Raw genomic sequence first — 17,949 nt, 5'->3', positions numbered from 1 at the left:
TAACCGCACAAATCACAAATTTCGAGTAACTCTTAAAAAGTGGTAAAAGATTATTCTCAAACTTAATGATTTCTTACCATAAAATTAACGAATAATATGTTAACATATCTGCATACAAAAAAATCGTGAAAAACACTTCAAACTTTTTTTATCGGCAAATTTGTAAGTGGCCAAGATTCCGTGCCGGTGAGTGTAGAATATTATCGATTATCGGAAACAATTGATACGATTTCAGTAACCGACATCTCTACACGTGTCAAAAATCGATGTGTCACAGAAATCATCTTAGGTGGAAAGGACTATAATGTATTTATTTGGCGGGAAACGTTAACAAAATGGCGCGAATAGATGATGTTTTATAAAAAGATTATTTATTCCTTTGTTCTTTAGCGTAGTCAATTAGTACAGAGGCCTTACGCAGAATTTTTTTGTTTGAATACGACGTAGATTGTAACAATTTTTTTTTTTTACATTTACATTCAAGGAAATAAGAACACGATTTTCAACGTTTACTTAAAAATCCATTTTTTATCTGAATACTTGTTCAAAAAAAATAAGATGCCGTTTTTCAAGTTTTCTCAAAAAAATCCGGTTTACATCCCAATTCCCAGTTAAATATTAAAAATGTATGTTTCACGTAAACAACCGTAAAAAAATTATAACCGCCCTTCGCTTGCAATAACAATCCGCTAACAATATTATTATTATTATGTTAATAGAGCAGTAGTGGCTCTGTGGTGAGGACCTCGGACTTCAATCCAAGTCGGGGTTCGAGATCGGACGAGCGTACTTACAATAAACAATTGATAATAAAATATAAAAATCAATTTTAATTATTATATTATAATATACAGTTTATTTGATGAAATTAAAGTTTATTTTAATATTAAAATAATAATAATAAAAATTCTTTATTGACAATAGAATACAACATTTTGAAATACTGAAGTCTCTGACTCCCAAACTAGGTAAAACCTGTATGTCAGGAGTCAGGATATTAATTATATGCACTTTATCCACATCACCACTGCTCCAAACGGTATAGAAAGAGCTGTAAAACATCGTGAAGAAACCGACATGTAGAAGAATCAAAACTTCGACGACATGTGACATCCGCCAACCTGCACTTGGCCAGCGTACGGCCTGTACGGCCTGTACCCTCATAGGAGGCCCGTGTCCCAGCTGCAGCAGTGGGAACGTACATGAATTGATGATGACGATGATGACCCATATTATTAATTACTAACCATAAAAAAACGAAGCCCCATGTCCCCAAGTGGGTTAAGGGGCAGATGCATTTTGCATACATCTGTTTCACTGATCGATTTTTCTTTAGGGATAAGTAGGTGATCAGCCTTCTGTGTCCTGCCAGACCGAGACATTATTATTCATCTCCACTGGGAATCGAACTCAGGACCCCTCGGTTCTACTACGCCTTGGTGTCTCTCGCGTCAACCACTGTACCAAGGAGGCGGTCATTTACTAACTAAAACGCAAACAACTCCGAAACAAACAAAATACCATTAAATTCACTATCGCAACATCGTGATTTGAACATTTTATGAATGACTGATAATACATTTTCCATATCTATCGCATATAATCCAAAGTCTACTATAATCTACTACTAATACCTATACAAGTAATCTTATATATAAAATTCTCGTGTCACAATGTTAGTCTGCACTCTGCATACTCCTCCGAAACGGGTGGACCGATTCTCATGAAATTTTCTGTGTATATCGGGTAAGTCTGAGAATCGGCCAACATCTATTTTTCATATGTACCACGGGCGAAGCCGGGGCGGACCGCTAGTCTTTAAATATACTACATATGTGCATTTATTGAATTTACCTGAACGCTCATTAATTTGTTTACGAATAATAAAAACCGCTTTCAAAAAAACAAAATAAATTTTAAATGGGAAGGCAGGCACCAGCTTTCAAATGCAAAAAGAATTATCAAAATCGGTTCACCCAGTCAAAAGTTCTGAGGTAACAAACCCAAAAAAATACAGTCGCATTGGACCTCCCCCCTTTGTGAAGTCGGTTAAAAATAACTGATAAACATTGGAACATCTTCCATTAAAAAAGCCTACCCATGCGGAGCAGGGGCGAAAATCTATCTAATATATATTATAAAGGCGAAAGTTTGTAAGGATGTATGGATGTTTGTTACTCTTTCACGTAAAAACTACTGAACCGATTACAATGAAATTTAGCGCACATATAGAGGGTAACTTGGATTAACACATAGGATAGTTTTTATCCCGGAAATCCCACGGGAACGGGAACTATGCGGGTTTTCCTTTGCAAACGCGGGCAAAGCCGCGGGCGGAAATCTAGTTTTCTATATACCCTATTTATTTATTTATTTATTACACTTGATTATACAAAAAAGAATGAACAAATCAAAAAAAGAACAATAAAAGGCATCATTTGTACAAGAGGCGGCCTTATTGCTGAACAGCAATCTCTACCAGACAACCTGTTAGGAAAGGAAATGTATGAAGGCCTTGGCCCTTGGGATAGCGCAAAATAAATGATTATAATTACAATTACATATAACAATATCTTAAAATCTATTCTTCTACTTGTTTACATATTTCTAGTGAAAAAATCCATAACCTAAATCTGTCAACCAGTTAACCTCGCGACTGACCTTAGTTAATAAAAAAAATAATTGAATAACAATTTATAATTATTAAATAGCGTGGCCACTACCATTTATTCCAAGAGAATTAATCGGACCATGCTTCTGAATACATAATGTATATTAGAATTATAGGGCACTAGCTTTCCGCCCGCGGCTTCGCCCGCGCAGTCAAAGAAAAACCCGCATAGTTCCCGTTCCCGTGGGATTTCCGGGATTGCGTCATTTTCCCGGGATAAAAAGTAGCCTATGTCCTTTCTCGGGTATCAAAATATCTCCATACCAAATTTCATGAAAATTGGTTCAGTAGTTTAGGCGTGATTGAGTAACAGACAGACAGACAGAGTTACTTTCGCATTTATAATATTAATATGGATTGGTCGAAATTCAAGTGTTCTACTAACCGCTAACGCCTCTTTTGACTGACCGGTTGGCTTTTACCGCGTTGACCCTGCCTTCCAAGCCAGAGGTTGTGGGTTCGATTTCCACCTATGGTAAATATTTGTGTGATGAACATAGATGTTTGCTTTGTGCCGGGGTGTTAATTATCTACATATATAAGTATTTATTTTAAACTAGCGGTCCGCCCCGGCTTCGCCCGTGGTACATATTTACGTTTTCTCTACGTTAGAACCATCCTCGTAGTTCAAGGAATATAATAAAAAAAGAATTATCGAAATCGGTTCAGCCGTTCTCAAGTTATGCGCTTACCAACACATTTTGGGATTCATTTTTATATTATAGATTATACATGTAGGTATGATTATCAGCCATCTGGTCCATAACACAAGCGAAAGCTTACGTATGGGATCAGATTGTGCCCTGTGTGAAAATTTTCCTTTTAACGCCTCGTACTCGCGTTCCACTGCACGTAGGTGTCGCGATGGAACACATGAGAGAGGGAACTATGTGGGGTTTTTCTTATGCAGGCGCTAGACATGTGATCAAATACGCAAATACCTACAAAGTCGCGAAGTGTGGCACTGACATTTGCCTATTTGTTCAAAGTTTGAACACATATTTGAAGTTTGCCGAGTCGAGTCGGTTTTTCTGCGAACATCAAAGTAATCAAACTTCAAAGTTGCTTCAAAGTTTGTGCGCCCTGCCACACTTGTTGCAATGCTTAGTAACGCGCGCGCCGCTGACCGGAGCAGTTGTGTGTGTATATTTTGAGTGTCATAATGGAGTGGAGTAATGATGTAGTTATCGAATTTCTTCAGCTACTTGAAGCGGAACCCTCCATATGGGATCCAAAAAACAAAGACCACAAAAACCGTAACGTTGTAAACGACGCATGGGTCCGAATAAAAAATAATTTATCTATTATATATATAATAATTACATTTTGATATATACATATAATAATTACATTTTGATGTAAAGAATGAAACCAAAAATTGAACGCACTCAAATAAAACAGATTGTCGGCGTCCACAAAATCGTCTTCCGATCTATCAGCCATCTTTGCAATAACTGTGCCGTAAAACATTTGAAAACAAGTCTAGCAGGCATATTTGTAATCGTGTTTGCGTCAAAGTTTTCACTTCAAAGTTTGGTCAAATGTTTGCTCAAACTTTGAAGCCCATGTGTAGCGCCAGCCTTAGAAAAACGCGTTCGAAACCGCGGGCGGAAATCTAGTAACATACAAGAAAGTTATTTTTTTTATATACATTAATAACCAAGTCCCAATACACTTTATTTCCGTAGAGCGATTGTTCCGACAGCTTGACCTCAAAAGGACCTTGCCTTTCACTTGTCCGATTTAGCACAGTGTCCTATGTGTATGTAATACATATCCTGTTTTATTAACCGACTGTAGAATGAAGGATTAGCATTTCTACTATCCTACCTTTTATAAAGGTGAATAATTTGTTTGATTGGTTGAAAGCACTAATATCAAACTACGGGTCAGTTAAAAAATTATTTCGCTATTAGATAGTCCATTTATCGAGGCTGTAGGCTATATATCATCACGCTAAGACAAAATATAGGAGCGATGCAATGCGAGTACAACCGCGGGGTATAAACTAGCTGGAACTCGTGCTGACACTCACGTAGTAACCGAATAAAAAGTCCAAATGCATATCTAAATTATAATCTATCTCTGTACCAAATTTCATACAAATTCGATCAGCTTTTTTGTGTAAAAGATCAAGTAAGCAATCGTGCTCCGCTCCTATTGTTTGTCGCCTAAAATACCAGCCTTCTTTGATAAATGGCCCATCCAACATAATAATAAGAGACTACCGAAAATTTATCTTAACCTCAGTTCTGCAACCGTTTAATTACTCCAGTTATAATCCACGTAATCTCCTCAATACGAAACAGTAGTTCCCGAGATTAGCCATTTAACCAGCGAAACAAACTTCATCTAAATATTAGTAAAAATGGCAGTAAAAGAATTCATCGCACGCTGAGAAACCCGTCCCGACCAGTCTGGTGAAAGTGTTCATATTTGTTTTATGTGCTTTTGGTCGGTTTACCTCAGCCTATACTTTATGGGTCGCTACGACATTATTAATCTGACTTGAAGTAAACGATATCACTATATATAATATGTTTATTTTCTTAATAAACAGCCTTCATATTGTCAGTCAAGCTTCCTTTTAACGGTTCACTCAGTGGAGAGAACTGAGGTAACAAACCAAATAAAAAAACATACAGTCGAAGTAAACTTCTTGAGCCGGCTGAAAAGTTCTGTGACGCGTCTGTTTGTCCGTCCGCGATAAAATCAAAAACGATTGCACCTATATTTATTTTGTTTTCACCGATATAGTGCATGGTTCCCGAGTACATCTATTCTAAATAATACTTATTCTAATCCAAATGGACTCAATTTCAACAAACTACAAATCATTAAAATCCGTTCTGCCGTTCTTTTTTGTTCGTATTTCGTTAAATTTTCGCCAGCGGCCGCCATCTTCCCACATATACACAACGCTTGCAGCGCATCTACCAATAATTATTTATGTAACTACTTTACGATATGATCAATTAATTTTGATCATTTCATGAAAAAACCGCACGTTTAGTTGCCCATATCGAGAAACGATTTCTTATCATTGATCTGCTCAAATCAAATCTTGATGTGGTCAATAGACATTCAACCATTTCATGAAATGCGACCATTTCGTGAAATGATCAATCATTTCATGAAATGGGCATATCTAGGATATGGCCACGACATAATATAATATACTTCGAAAATCATAACCAATCTTGCTCGTGACGTCATCATTGTATATGTACCTATATATTTTGATAGATACAATAATGAACACAAAATTACATAAATTCATATCTCACTAATTACATAAATACATCGCAAATCAGTACAATGATAATAAATTATCATTACAATAACAATACAGTTATTTAGGACACATTTTTTTAAATAAGTGGAGGTAGTAACAACCGATTAGAATAAAAATAACGTGTTTTTTTATCTTTATCTATTAAGATTTAATCTACCTTAATTTTCTTTTTTTTTCCAATACATTGGCTGCTCGGGTTGCTTGGAAGAAATTGCTTGAAGCAATAAAGCCGCCCTTTGCATCTAATGTCCTGTCTGTGTGTGTGAAATTTGTATTTGTGTTGTATGCAATAAAGGTTATAATTTTATAAATAAATAAATAAATAAGATTTTAGATTATTTCAGGAGGATGTATGTACTCACGTTAAGATTAATTTCATTAAAATTTGTAACAATCTGGCCAATGTTAAATCATAACTTTACTTATAACTAGCTTTTCGCCGGCGGCTTCACCCGCGTTTTCAAAGAAACCCCCGCATAGTTCCCGTTCCTGTGGGATTTCCAGAATAAAACTTATCCTATGTGTTAATCCAAGTTACCCTCTATTTATGTGTGATTAATTTCATTGCAATCGGTTCAGTAGTATTTGCGTGAAAGAGTAACAAACACACACACATCCTCACAAACTATCGCATTTATAATATTAGTAGGATAGGATTCGTTGGACTAGCTTACCGCCTGCGGCTTTGTCTTAAACTTAACAAATTATAATATGCAAAAATCTCTTCAATATCTCTTACTAACTGCGTTCCGCGGTTTTACCCGCAGTGCTCTGCTCCTGTTGGTCTTAGCGAGATGATGTATAGCCTATAGCCTTCCTCGATAAATGGGCTATCTAACACCGAAAGAATTTTTCATGGGACCACTAGTTCCCGAGATTAGCGTGTTCAAACAAACAAACTCTTCAGCTTTATAATATTAGTATAGATTAGTATAGTGAATTACCATCTTAGAACAACAACTGTACCACTGTAGTGTGCAAAGTCTGAAACTATTTACTAAATTACGACCAATTGAGAGTCGAAGATATCATACCTCTAAATATACTTCTCATTGTTAGTCAATTTAGCTCATATCTATCAATATTAATATGTCTGTCTGTCTGTCTGTGACGCTTTCACGGTTAATTGTTAAACCACATCACCGATTTCGATGAAATTTAGAAGTTAAATATGTGTTGAAATAAGAGATGAAAGTTATAACCGTGATTTTGCGGCAAAGCTACTCAAAATATAGAGTACTAGTGGTCCGCCCCGGCTTTGCCCGTGGTACATATTTCGCAATAAAAGGTAGCCTATGTCCTTTCTCGGGTATCAAAATATCTCCATACCAAATTTCATGCAAATTGGTTCAGTAGTTAAGGCGTGATTGAGTAACAGACAGACAGACAGAGTTACTTTCGCATTTATAATATTAGTATAAAAATAAAACATCCCCTTTTATAGGTTAAGCTAATCAAACACATATGTCTATTATTTTCCTTATTATGTACAGAAAATCTTAAAATTTCTTGTACCTATAAATAGGAACATATTGCATAAATATTAATAACTGAATAAATGTTAATCATCGTTAAAATAAATTATTGTAAAAAATTAAACATATACGCAAATAAGATTACAATATTTTAAAATTAATCAAAATATACGCAAATAAAAGCTAATTACAATTTAAGATTACTTCAACTTAAGTTATATTTTTTCTTGTTAAAAACACGTTATATTTTAAATCAAATTTACAAGAAACCATTAAGCCTTATCAGAGGTAGGTATACATAATGAACAAAAAAATTTAAGAAATAGATACCTATAGGTAACCACAAAACCTCTATGAACACTTTTAAAACATACACGCACACAATTACAATAAAAATAACCAGATAAATACACACACGTTACTCATTTCACAAAATCCAAAACCACTTCCAGTACATCAAATAAATAATAATAATAGTTTAAAGAACTAAAAACCACGCTTTTTATAGAAAACCTAACTAAAAAATAGAAAGTTTTATCAAATTAGTGTATTGTCATCGGTCCTCAATAAATCTACAAAGTTTGAACGAAATCGGGCCGTTTAAAGTGGGTCAAAATCGCGCCCAAAGAAGTCGGTTACAAACATACAGGTGAAGCTAATATAAAGCGTGTAAAAAAAATACACACAATACAAAACGAATTTTTCAATTCCGAAAAATCACATTATCACCACAGGAACATTCCGATCTCTTCATTAAAATTGCAAAGCAGTGGATAATCAATGAATAATATTCATGATAGTCATATTATTGGTTAACGTCATAATGTAAGTTTTTCTTTTATCATTATCGACGTGTTGCAAAGGGTGTGTTCACAATCGCGGAACTCGGAAGGTATTTAAGCCCGGCCGTACACGGACTGCTCGAGCAGTTAGCGGCTGAGCGACGTACACGGACTGCTCGATCAGTCAGTCCGTGTACGGCAGTGAATGAATGTCTATAGTTCACCGCGCGGTCGCGGCTTCAAGCCGTCGGTCTCAACTGCTTGAAGCGGTCCGTGTACGGCCGCCCTAATGGCAGCTCCACATTAGGATCGGCGCAAACGGGCCATCGACCACAGCCACTGGTGGCCAGCGACAGCCACTTGACATATTTTTTCATATATGTATTTTGTTATGGGCACTTCTGTAGCGAGTGGTCTGTCTATACAGAAAATATGTACCTATCCAGTTTGAAAACTGAACCATAATCAATTTGTCTATCGGCCGCTTTCTGAATTGAGTACATATTTGAAGTTAAGAACGTCTGAAATCATACCTAATCCATCAGGCCTCGGAATTACAGACACAATAGAAAATCTATTGTGTCGTGGCCCGATCGGGGCGCTCGGTGGTCAAATATGCTGCTGAAATATTTTATATACGCTTTCTCAAACGTTAATCAAATGAATTATCAATAATTAAGAAGTCGGCTGTATATCGTCTGAAATTAATAACTATAAAATGAAGTATCGTAGAAACATGAATTTAATTTAAAATGAAGCAAGAAACTACTCCATTGTGAAACGGCCCTTATAATTTATTTTTACCTCAAATTTTATTTTTACCTTTAATTAATTCGGCACCACATTGTTAATTCTTAAAAATACCTACTTTATAAAAAAAGTTTATGGTATAAAACTACTGTATCGTTTTTGAATAATTCCCAATTTCCCATCAATACATCAATGGAGCGCGTGATATTTAGATAAATTATAAGGAAATAACGAAAAAACATACGATTACAATATATAAATAATTATTTATGCTAATTTATAAGGACTTGTCCTATTTTAACAAACGTTTCGGAATACACGTTTTTCTAACAATCTAAACTAATATTATAAAGCTGAAGAGTTTGTTTGCTTGAACACGCTTATCTCTGAAACTACGGGACCGAATTGGAAAAATGCTTTCGGTGTTTGATAGCCCATTTATCGAGGAAGGCTATAAGCTACATATCATCTCGCTAAGACCAACAGAAGCGGAGCCCTGCTAGTAATTTCTTAGATAAATATTTATATTTATAAGGTCGTAATTAAAAACGTCATCAAAAATTTGCTTAAATAAGGAAAAAATAGGCACATATATTATACGTGAAAAAAAAACATCATAAATTTTAATCTTATTTACTTGTAAGACTAAACAGAGATTATAAAAAAATATAAAAAAACCCTCACTAACTACACAAACATGATTAAAACACGTATGTTTGTATATGTTAATCTATGGAACTATCTGTCCAATTTACGTAAGGTGTATTCGCAAACGCATAAATCCTATACTGCTAATATTATAAATGGGAAAGTTTGTGAGGATGTGTGTGTGTTTGTTTACTCTTTCACGCAAATACTACTGAACCGATTACAATGAAATTTAGCACACACATAGAGGGTAACTTGGATTAACACGTAGGATAGGTTTTATCCCGAAAATCCCACAGGAACGGGAACTATGCGGGTTTTCCTTTGAAAACGCGGGCGAAGCCGCGGGCGGAAATCTAGTATAATATAAAAAATGTGTGCCTGTACTAGTGTACACACGTAAGAAGTGAAACTTGTTTATGACCTTATTTTTCAAAAAATAATTTGCTATATGCAACTTTACAGAAATACGTCGGAATCACGCGTGGTAGGGATAAGAAAAAGATGGCGCGTATCGGAAAAATGTCACGCGTAACGAAAAAATGTTACACTAAATTTTTTTCCAACCCCGATAAAGAAGTTTCACTTCAATAATATAATATACCTCAAAGGTAACTTACTGATTGACTGACTGAAATAGTGATCTATCAACGCACAGCCCAAACCACTGAACGGATCGGGCTGAAATTTGGCATACAGGTAGATGTTAGGAGTGTAGTGCATCCGCTAAGAAAGGATTTCGATCAATTCTACCCTCAAGAGGATAAAATATGGGATGAAAGTTTACACCATGAAAATTTATATTTTCCACGCAAGCGAAGCTGCGGGCAACAGCTAGTAGTATAATAAACTTTTGCTATAAAATTGTATTTTATATACTTCGTGTAAAAACTACATAATAAAAATAATGACGTTATATAAATTCTTATCTTCACCAATATTTTCCGTAAATAGTTTAGTTAGAATAGAAACAATTTATATTTAAAACTATGTCGAAAATGATAATGTTCGTACCTATATTATGTAAAATTTTCATACAAACTCGATCATCCGATTTTGCGTGAAATAGAAGGAAAATACATACATTCCTCATATTCCTACAAAAAATCAAGTTTACAATATTATTAGAAATAGTACAACAACTCAACAATCAGATTCGCATTAGCACCATCTCATTTGGTACACAGAATACATCGCAAACTCGAAGGACCCATCTCAATAAGCAGCGTAGCAAATGCGTTGTGCTTAATGTCAATTACCGTACAGTGACCTTGGCCAATCGTTGACATGCAAAATAAAATATATTATATCCACTTCACTACATAGTATAAAGCAAAGTCGCTTCCCGCGTCTGTATGTTTGTATATAAGATCTTTTAAACTAGTCAACAGATTTTGATGTATTTTTTGGAACGAAGTTCCTAATCGCGCGTTGCGAAATTAAGACGAAAAATTGTAACGAAACTTTTTGCTATAGTTGTAAGCCATACAACATGCGCGTGCTTCTTAAATTTTTCATCGTAATTATTTTTTGGACACATAAAATAAAAAAAAAATTCATTCGAATTGTTACTTTAAAAAACTATTCATAAAAGTTAACATGAATAAAAAAAAATGTGTGCGTGTACACACGTAAGCAGTGAAACTTCTTTATGACCTTATTTTTAAAAAAATAATTCACTATATGAAACTTTACAGAAATACGTCGAATCACGCGTGGTAGGGATAAGAAAAAGATGGCGCGTAACGAAAAAATGTTACACTCAATTTTTTTCCAACCCCGATAAAGAAGTTTCACTTCAAAAATTTTTTATGTGTTACGAAGTATACTTAAAATCAAAACTTATTTATTACGTGAAAATTACGTAAAAAAATTAACAGCGAATCTTTACGCTTTCTTATTTTTCTGAACACTCTCCATCATTAAAAATTAATATTTCTTCTTATAAAAAATAATATAAATTTGTATTTATAACTGAAAATAATAATAAATACATAAATAATCGTAACTAATATTATAAATGCGAAAGTCTGTCTGTCTGTCTGTCTCTTCTTCACGCCTGAACTGAACCGATTTGGTTAAAATTTGGTGAAGAGATAGCTTGAGACCTGAGAAAGGAAATAAGGTTTTATCTGTGGAAGGTTTTCCCCGAAATCCCAGGGGACGGGAACTTTGCGGGTTTTTCTTTGGCTAACTACGCGGGCGAAGCCGCAGGCAGAAACATAGTTATTTATAAGTTAGTACTGTATATTCATTAATTTATATTTAGTCAAGTATATCCTTGTAAGTATGATCGATTCAATTAATAATTAATTCTACGCAAATTGAAGTCACATGTCCCCAAGTGGGGTAAGGGGCAGATGCATTATACATCTGTTTCACTGATCGATTTTATTTAGGGACAAGATCAGCCTTCTGTGTCCTGCCAGAGCGAAACATTTTTTTCTTCATCTCCACCGGGAATCGAACCCAGGACCCCTCGGTTCTACGCTCACGCGTCAACCACTAAATCAAAATGATTGTGTTGAATTATTACTACCACTACTTATTTAAAAAAAAATATATTGAGTTCAACAAAATTCTTTGATTTAGTATTAGGGTAAATGCAGCTATTAGGTCCCTGTTTGATGAATGAAAATTTTTATTACTTAAAATTTAATGTAGAGTAGCTTTCCCGGCAAACGTTGTTCTGCCTTATTCTTATCACTTTGGGGTAAGAAAAAAATAGATCTTGTCCTATTCTCAGATTCGATATGCATACAAAATTTCATGACAATCGGTAAAGCTGTTTCGGGTGAGTTTAACTTCAAACACCGCGACACGAGAATTCTATATAGGTAAGTAGTAGAATATGAAATAATTTGTAGGTAGGTACATATACCTACTGGTGCGATTTGAAAAATTCTTTCGGTGTTAGATAGCCCATTTATTGAGGAAGGCTATAGGCTATATACCTATCATCACGCTAAGACCAACAGGAGTTGAGCACTGCGGGTAAAACCGCAGGGCACAGCTAGTATGAAACAATTTGTTCGCACTTAACGTACTAAAACTTCTAAGTACGTAAATCACGCTTTAACCCACAAAATCTAAAACACAACGAATACATGAATATAATTAATTGAACAACGTCATATGTAACTTCCTTCAAGTTACCAATACCAACTAAAGTAAATTGTGTAAAAATTATATCGAAATCAGGTAACGGGCCAAACGGGTTCCGACAATAACATACATAGTTGAACTTTAGTGTTGATTTAGCAACCGCTCTTTATATACATATTTGCAATATAACGCACTACAAATATACTACCACATCATATCCGTACAGAATAATTCGATTTCAAAAATATTGAACACTTAATACTCTTCAAAAAACCCGTACAAAAATACATAACATTATAATCAACGCTAAAATATTTGCATAAATTATGAACATAGTAACGTTATCGTGAATACATATTACATATAGTACACAGCGTAATCATATGTAAAATTCAATCGAAACTCACACCAAGTAAAGCGCTGTACGCTATCTCAATCCCAATTTGTAAAAAAATCACGTTTCACACGCGAGCGAGCAAACTAACACGACCGCTCTCTGCGGCTGCGGGCGGGCGACTGACGCGATCGGCGGTATGACACGCAAAACTGCGCGAGCGCATGAATTTTGTAAATGGTCGTTCGATTCGACCGACGACCACGCTCCTGCCACTCGACAGGTGGACGTCGATGTCAATGCACGCGGCGCGCTTATCTCCACCCGAATATGACCTATCAGCCTACAGGTTATTGTTAAATCATATCCAGCCCAGCCGGCCGTCACTTAGCGGATCGGCCGCTGATAAACGGTTAAAAGATCGAAAAAATATTTGCGCCATTATATAATTGACTGGATTGCGTATTTCAAAGTCAAATATTATTCATACGGGATACGTCATACGATAATATGAACTCTCTGACCGAGTTATTCTTGTGTGTACCGTTGCTTTTATGAGTAAACTAGATTTCCGCACGCAGCTTGGGCCGCTTTGTAGAGAACTTAACAAATTATATACTTAAACCTTCCTCAAGAACCACTCTATCTATTAAAGAAAAACTCATCGAAATCCGTTGAGTAGTTTGAAAGATCTAAGCATACATTTATACAGAGAGGCATGGGAAGCAACTTTGCTATGCTATGAAGTGACTAGCCCTGGACAGCGGCTTTGCTTGCACTCATATCTGGGTAAAAAGTAAAATCAAGCCAAGCCAATAATCTCAATGATAAATCGCATCCAGATATCTTTAGCAGATACAGATCTTGTTATATGGCCTATCAACTAACAGAATCCCATCCAAACTTACTAATAATAAAAGTAGTATCAAATGATAAAGTCAATAAATATTTCAATAATTAGCTATTAGATTTTCTATCGAAAACATCGCGACCTTCAACTTGGTTAGCGATATGACGATAAATTTAAACTTGAAGAAGGCCCCTTGTACACCAAGGTCAAGGAAAGTAGCTTTGTGAATAAAAATATAGATAACATGTTTATGGAAGTTTTGGTTAATATCCTACATTGGTAACAAGATATACTTTGGTATTTTTGCAAATTTGGATGACATTCAATACAAATTTACCGATCAGGAAAACTCTTTTGGCAAAAGAAAGCTACTGACCTACATAGCCAACCATAACTACATATTCCAATTTATTTAATGTCAATCCTAGTCCTTACCACGACAGTTCGGAGCGGAGCATTGTCAGGACAAATAAACAAAATTAAAGAGGAGAATCTACCTGTAAATATGTAGGAGACAACTACTGAAGAGGTTAACTGCATTTAGCAAAATCTTTACTAATATTATAAAGATGAAGAGTGTGTTTGTTTGAACACGCTAATCTCAGGAACTACTGGTCCAATTTGAAAATTCTTTGTATTAGATAGCCCATTTATCGAGGAAGGCTATATGCTTTATATCATCACGCTAAGACCAACAGGAGCGGAGCAATGCGGGTAAAACCGCGTGTCACAGCTAGTCATAAATAAAAATGTAGGCTATTTACCGATATAGACCGACCTACACAGTACACTCTTCAATGGTCAAAATTAGACAAGATTCTAAAGGCTCTTTTAGCTTCCTATTACAAGACATTTTTTTTTTTCAAGTGGGGAAATCTTGCCTAAGATACCCACGGCTCCCGGGGAAGGAGCCGTGGGTTATGTCGGATTCCTACCGACTAAAACCCCACCGTGTACCAACGCGCTGCTTTAGACGGGATGCGGGTACACATTCGCAATCTTCCGCAAGTCCCGCCCAGCAGTTGCCCGTTTCCATGCCCTCCACCAAATGATTCCTATTACAAGACATGTCGCAATATTAATCCTAATACATCGAGATTAACGCAAACAAACTCATAGTAAAAAATAGATACGTTATCATAGTTTTGTTTACTATGATAATATAGTCATGTAATAATAATTGCTCTTCTACCTTCCATGACAACAGATTCTTTTGTGTACATTAAATTCCGAGGTCACCGATTTCACAACCTTTATTAGTTATTACCAAAAGGGTTTGGTACTTGACGAAATTATTGTTTATACTCTGTAAGATAGGACCTAAACTATATATGTAGTACTATTCTTCCACGGCTTACATCTTAATATATATATAAATCTCGTGTCACAATGTTTGTCCTCAATGGACTCCTAAACCACTTAACCGATTATATTATAATAAAATTCGCACACCATGTGCAGTTCGATCCAACTTGAGAGATAGGATAGGTTTTATCCCGGAAATCCCACGTGAAAGGGAACTATGCGGGGTTTTCTCTGTAAACGCGGGCGAAGCCGCGGGCGGAAAGCTAGTTATATACTAAAAACTTTCTCGAGAACCATCCTCTATATTAAAAAAACCGCATCAAAATTCGTTGCGTTTACAGCTAAGCTTACATAGGGACAGATAGACAGCTACAGCGACTTTGCTTTGTACTATGTAGTTAACCCCTTAGTGACTAAAGTATCCTGGTAGAACAACATTTACCCGGTCATGTAGTTATAGATACACTACCGTGCCCCGTGATTTTACCCTAATTGCTCCGATCATGTTGGTCTTAGCGTGATATTATATAGCCTATAGCCTTCCTCGATAAATGAGCTACCTAACACCTAAAGAATTGTTCAAATCGAACCAGTGATTTCTGAGATTAGCGCGTTCAAACAAACAAACTTTTCAGCTTTATAATATTAAGTAAATATGTAGTGATACCCCTATTTGGTAAAGGTAAGTATACTGTTATTTGTATACATTTGCCCGGTCATCTAGTTATAGATATACATTTTCCTTATGTTATTTACCTTTCTTTGATATTCTAGCAAATCGTCGTATCTAATAATAATTGAAAATCAGCAATCTCTTGTTTGTTTCGCAATTATCTGATCAGTTCACAAACGATAGACGATTCATTAATTAAATTTAAGTGTAATTTCATATTATTATAAATGGATAATCGAAAGATAAGCCAGTAAGGAAATTTATTATTAAGGGCCGATTTTTCAATGCTTGGATAAAACTTATTCGTCGAATAATGTATAAAACTACCATTTTAAAAACGTATTCTAATTGCCCGTATTTGACATTTGAATATTATCGTGTAATACTTTATTGGACGTATAAGTTTTATCCAAGCATTGAAAAATCGGCCCTAAAAATAACAAAAACACCTCTATCTACGAATCAAGTAGGCAAGCGAGTGTCACAAAATGTGACATTTGACAACTTATCTGACAAGATGTTATGTTAAGATATAGGGATTTACCCAAACTTGGACAATTTTGATTCCTTTCAATTTTGTCACTTTATAACACTATCAGGTCGCGATCTATTTCTCAAAAATCTTTTTTGCACGCCTCATAAGCGAAGCGTTGAGGTGGGTACTACTGTCACTTCGCGCAAAACATCTGATTTTTCAAACTTAAAATGTCTTTATGTATCAAACATTGCACTTGTAAGATAATACATACACACACATATTAAGAAAAAACACTATTTTTAACGTTCATGATATTTTTGATGTCATTTTTGTTATTTAAACTAGTTAAAAAACAGTTAAAAAAAGTTCTGTCTTGGACGTCCGTGTGTCTGTATGTGCGGATTCTTTTTCTTGTTAACACGATAGCGACCGAAATACTTTACTAATCGAGTCTTTTTTTTTTTAAACTTTCTCGAAGGTCCCGTTAAGTCGTAATTCTCGGTGCCTATACAAACATTTCATATTTAATGTGATATGCATACGTATATGATAAACTAGCTGTGCCCCGCGGTTATAGCCGCATTGCTCCACTCCTGCTGGTCTTAGCGTGCTGCGTGACGATATATAGTATTCCTCGATAAATGGGCTATCTAACACCTAAATAATTTTTAAATGGGACCAGTAGTTCCTGAGATAAGCGCATTCAAACAAACAAACTCTTCAGATTCAGCAAGTAAATCAGGCCAGTGCCCTACAGTAATGAAATATAGTCCGATGGTAGATATAAATAACTTTTGTTTGCATATCTATCGGTATCTCAATAACAAATAATCTGAGTAATTAGCCATTAATTAACATTCCGTTATCACTGATATAATTTCATTAATATTTTCACCTTATCTTTAAGATTCACAACACAATAAATACCATAGCGATATGGTTCAATCACATTTATTACCCAATCCTTCCGCTGTATTGATCAATTCTAAGGGCCGATTTTTCAATGCTTGGATAAAACTTATCCGTCCAATAAAGTATTACACGATAATATTAAAATGTCACGTAAACTGTCAAATACGGGCAATTAGAATACGTTTTTAAAATGGTAGTTTTATACATTATTCGACGAATAAGTTTTTACCAAGGATTGAAAAATCAGCCCTAAGTATTCTAAAGTTAATTATAGGCTTTCGTTTATTTCCTCGAGTTATTATCAACCAACTTAAAAAAAAGGTTATTCGAACGTTTTATTTTTCTTTTCTGGCAATGTTTCCTTTATTATCATGTTAAATTATATGCCTTTTCTGTGATTCCATTTAAAATTGGTTTAGTTCTGACAATGTGGAAGCGGTTTTTTAAATAACTATTCTTGGTGCAACCATACGTAATAAGAGGCCTTTTTTTTTTTTTTGTTAAGTGGGGAAATCTTGCATAGATACCAACGGCCTCCGGGGAAAGGGCCGTGGGTTATGTCGGATTCCTACCGACCAAAACCCCACTGTGTTCCGTCAAGCCGCATGATAACGACGGGGCCACGGGTATAGGTAGAATTCTTCCGTGACACGTAATAAGAGGCCTACCCT

At 35.4% G+C, this 17,949-nt stretch overlaps 1 protein-coding gene and 1 pseudogene across 2 annotated transcripts in view; one reads left to right on the top strand and one right to left on the bottom strand.

Annotated features, from left to right (window-relative positions):
* Nucleotides 1-17,949, top strand: part of LOC149896180 (uncharacterized) — a 257,603-nt pseudogene that overhangs the window by 67,199 nt on the left and 172,455 nt on the right.
* Nucleotides 1-17,949, bottom strand: part of ATPCL (ATP-citrate synthase) — a 59,717-nt gene that overhangs the window by 34,540 nt on the left and 7,228 nt on the right. Inside the window, exon 1 of one of the 2 annotated variants that reach the window (XM_090118277.1) lies at nucleotides 13,134-13,292. The exons of the other annotated variant lie outside the window; for it this stretch is intronic. The gene's annotated coding sequence lies outside the window, so the exon portion shown is untranslated. Of the gene's footprint in view, nucleotides 1-13,133; nucleotides 13,293-17,949 lie in introns of those variants that run through there. 2 annotated transcript variants of the gene reach the window in all.

This window comes from Colias eurytheme, chromosome 29, assembly GCF_061535395.1.
Source record: "Colias eurytheme isolate Ceu_HAF_F1 chromosome 29, ilColEury1 Martin Lab GWU primary, whole genome shotgun sequence".
NCBI lineage: Eukaryota > Metazoa > Arthropoda > Insecta > Lepidoptera > Pieridae > Colias > Colias eurytheme.
The sequence above is the reverse complement of the archived record's forward strand: the minus strand, read 5'-3'. Positions and strand labels throughout refer to the sequence as shown.